The sequence below is a fragment of the Prionailurus viverrinus genome, chromosome D1 (genome assembly GCF_022837055.1).
Source record: "Prionailurus viverrinus isolate Anna chromosome D1, UM_Priviv_1.0, whole genome shotgun sequence".
In the NCBI taxonomy this organism is placed as follows: domain Eukaryota; kingdom Metazoa; phylum Chordata; class Mammalia; order Carnivora; family Felidae; genus Prionailurus; species Prionailurus viverrinus.
Genome location: NC_062570.1, coordinates 79,407,227 through 79,411,477, shown reverse-complemented (window position 1 = coordinate 79,411,477; position 4,251 = coordinate 79,407,227).

The window sequence follows — 4,251 nt, the reverse complement described above, 5'->3', positions numbered from 1 at the left end:
TTAAGCTTGATATATACTACACAGTTTTATTCTTAGACCTCTCATGGAGCTCCTAAAACACCATTTATCTTTTAATGCAATAGTTGATTTTGTTTTATTGTTATTAAATGTGGTTTTATTTTGCGAGGGGGAGAGAATGTGAGTGTGCATGGGGGAGGGGCAGAGAGAGAGGGAGAGAGAGAATCCCAAGTAGGCTCCACATTGTCAGCACAGAGCCGGACGTGGGGCTCGATCCCATAAACTGTGAGATCATTACCTAAGCTGAGGTCAAGAGTTGGATGCCTAACTGACTGAGCCACCCAGGTGTCCCTGTCACAAATTTTGTAATAGTTAATTATCTATAAGTAATTAGTGCCTGGTTTTAACTCAGGACTCAGGAAATGCACAATAAGTGACATACCAATTTTAAATAATACATTTTAGAAACCTGTTTTAGAATTCTAGAACTGGAGTGCCAAAACATTTAAAAATGGTAACTATTGAATCACAAATATTAAATATTTTAGTATTTATAAATAACTTCCTGTATTTCATACTTATCAAAGAAATGTGTCATATATAACCAGATAAAAATGTACTAGTCAATATTTATTTTGGAAAAAAATGTACGAAGCTCAAAATACCTAAGAAAATGATATACACAAAATTGAAGGCTAAAATAGCATAGGTAAATAATCTAAAATGTTAAGAAATTGAAGTTCAATTCCTGCTTTTGGTAAGATAATGTTTATTTTAATTGGTATAATTAATACAAAGATTTAAAAATATATTAGTTCTTACAGTTTGATGAATTGTTTCAAAGGGAACATATTTGTGTAGTCACTGCTTAAGTCAAGAAGTAGAATTGTACCAATAGCTCAGCAGTCCCCCTTGTGTCTGCTCAAATCACTACTCATTTCCCCAAAGGTAACTACTATGCTGATTTCTAATAGCATAAATTAGTTTCACCTGTTCTTAATATATGTAATAAAATCTTACATTGCATATATTCTGTATCTTCTTCACTGAACATTATATGTATTTTCACTCAATATTATGTAGATGAGACCCAACAATATGCTTCTACTCATTTTCATTGCCAATTTTTACTACATGTAACTATACTGTATTCTATTTATTAGTGCTGTGTGAAAACAACAACAACAAAAAACAGAAACAAAACAAAACCCCAGTTACATAGAGCAAAAATTTTATTATTCTCATGGATTCTGTATGGGGCAAGAACGTGGACTGGTCACAGTAAAGAATTTATTTATGCCCTGCCAATGTGTGATGGTTCAACAGGGAATCCTTGAAGGCTGGAGATGATTCAGTGACTGGGGCTGGAGCCATCTGGAGGCTTCTTAACACATGTCCAGCAGTTGATTCTGGTTGTCCACTAGGACTGCCACTGGGAAGTTGGCTGAAACATCACATGCCATCTCTCTGTATAGTCTAGTTGGACTTCAATGTGGCAGGATGGCTTAATTCCAAGAGTGAGTATCCAGAGAAATCAAGATGAAATCATGGCATTTTGATGATCTAGCCTCAGAAATCTCATAGTATCACTTCATCCATATTCTATTGTTAAGGCCAACAATAAAGAAAAAAACAGCCTAAGGGAAGAACTTACAGAAAGCCCTACTATATGGGAAGAAGGCTAAGGTCATATTTTAAGAAGGACATTTGAAATGGGAGAGATTTTTGCAGCTGTCTTTGGAAAATACAATCTGCCACACACTGTAGTCAAATATATGGCAACAGGATGAAAATAGAAGAGTATACATTTCCATTAAAAAGCTGATGGACTTCTGGGTTATTTCCATTTTGGGGATTTTATGAGCAATGCTGTTATAAACATTCATGTACATGTTATATGGTGCAATATGCATGTATTTTTTATAGGCATATCCTAGAAAACATACTGCTGGTTCAAAGAATATTTCATGTTGTGTTTTCAAAAATCAGATACTAGAACAAATATTCAGATCTATCTGATTTCTTGAAGGAATGCTTTTCAGAAGAATCTACAGAAAAGTGAGGGAAGCAGAATAGCGATGGGGAAAAGCCAACTTAGAATGTCACCTCAGGTAAAGTGAAGTCTTAATTGGTCTCATCCATATGAGGATCAGAAGCATAATTCATACAGCAGAGTAGTTTTCCCCTCAAAGCCAGGGAGCTGGCATTTTGTTATATATCCATTGATCACTATTTGTGAGCTGTTCCTTGAACTGATTGTAATGAAGAAGACAGGGCATCACAGGAATACCTCTCTACAGAGGTGTCTGCTGTCAGTTGAGAGCAATTCTCCAAAGTAAGGAGGGGTTATGAACTGACAGGAACCAACACTCACACTAACTGGGGACGAGATGTAGATGGAAGCATTAACTACACTAATCACAGTGCACCTTTGCATATGAATCTCACCTTACATTCATTTCATCCATTACAGTATCTGATTCTGATTTATCACAGTTGCTCAAAAATTTTACAAGAAAAAGGTTAGTGGTATGAATCACAAGCTCCATACATTAGTTGCTTCCAAGGTTCTGGCTATTGCTTATTTTCTCCTTCCTTCCTTAAAGATCCTAACTCCTCTTTGCCACTCCCTCGGCTAGCACTTCTGGTCTATGGGGCTTGCCTGGGAGAGTGACCCAGCCCTTCATCTCTGAAGTGTTAGAGACCTTAGTTTCCATACATTTATTACATCATGTTGCTATACTTGTCAACTAACAGTTAAAACTGGGCGTGGGAGTAAAAAGAGGTGCCTTGGTGGATCCCAGGTACAAACATTCCTCCTCACCTCCACTATAGCAGCAGTCCTATCTCATGATTATCAAGGTTAATTACCCTTGTCATTGGTAATTGTTATTGTTTTATATTGGTAATTTCTTCTCTCTCTCTCTCTAGTGACTACACAATATCCATAACCTTAAGTTTAATTGAAATCTTACTATTTCCTCTGGTGGAAGAATTCCTTCACGAGAACCAGAGTTTTCTAGCTAAGAAAGCGCACACACGTGTACACGTGCACGCACATGCAAACACACACACACACACACACACACACACACTCATTCCCTGAGTCACTGGAAGTGATGGGAAGCCATGCCACTACTACTTTCACTCCTTGGTTCCTTCATGATGAATTCTATCTATTGAGTCCAAATTCCCTCTAAGGGCTGGTAGTTTAGAGAATATAAATAAAATACTGTCTTATTCTTGATGGTGTCATTGTCAAGCTAATGTTTCACTTGCATCTTTATAAGGCTATCCCATTACTGTAATAGACCAGCACCTAGTTGTTGGTGTGGTATGTGGAAAGACCAGTGAATCCCATGGTTAGGGTTGGTACTTTCTTTTCCATAAAGAGTCCTTTTTCTATAATGATATTACACAGGATTCAACGAAGGTGAATCAGATACTCTTGAAAGTGAAATGGTGGTTTTGGATGAGGCCCTGAAGACGAGAAAGGCAAACCAACTTCTGATATATGTGTCAATTCTGGTCAGGATTATGACTGACCTTTGTGAGATGTAAGGAGTCTGAAGAAATCAACTTGCAGTAGGTAGCTGATAATCTTCTAAGAAATGACTCCCTATTGGTGCCTCCGCGTTGATCTCCACAGTTGACTTGTCAGCTATCCAGCAGCAGCAACAGTTAAATTATCTTTGGTGAGAGGGATTCCATGTAGTTAGACTCATGTGTAGCCTTCATCTCTGACACCAAGGGTACTCTATTCATAGCTCACTTTGCCACGCTCTACTGTGGTCAAGCCATGGAGAGGCTGAAAAGCCTTTTAACCTGCTAAACTGTTTTCCACTTATCATAAGTCTCTGTACATGCTTTTCTTGGGCCACTTCTCTTTATATTGCCTAAAGTTCTGTACATTTGGAGAACTTCCTTACACCTTTGTTTTGCAGGATCAACCTAAGTATGTTTTTAGGGCAGCAGCCATCTATTTGAACTTTCATGTGTTGAGCTGATCCATCTGTGAAGCAGTCTCAGCACTGTGACCCTCTTCTCTCAACTGGTCATAAGGAAACCTCCCATTATCCCTCAAGTATTAGCTGAGGGATAACTTTTGGGGCAACAGGGCTAACAAAAATGGAGGTCTGAACCTGCCGTTCATGTAGCTTAATTGTGTTCTGAACAATCTCTAGCTGAATGCTAGACATACTATCTCTATCAGTGACCCAGTAAAAGGGATAAGGGTAAATGGGACAAAGAACTTGTATGTTCCTGTCTGGTAGATAATGCTTGAAGAACTTA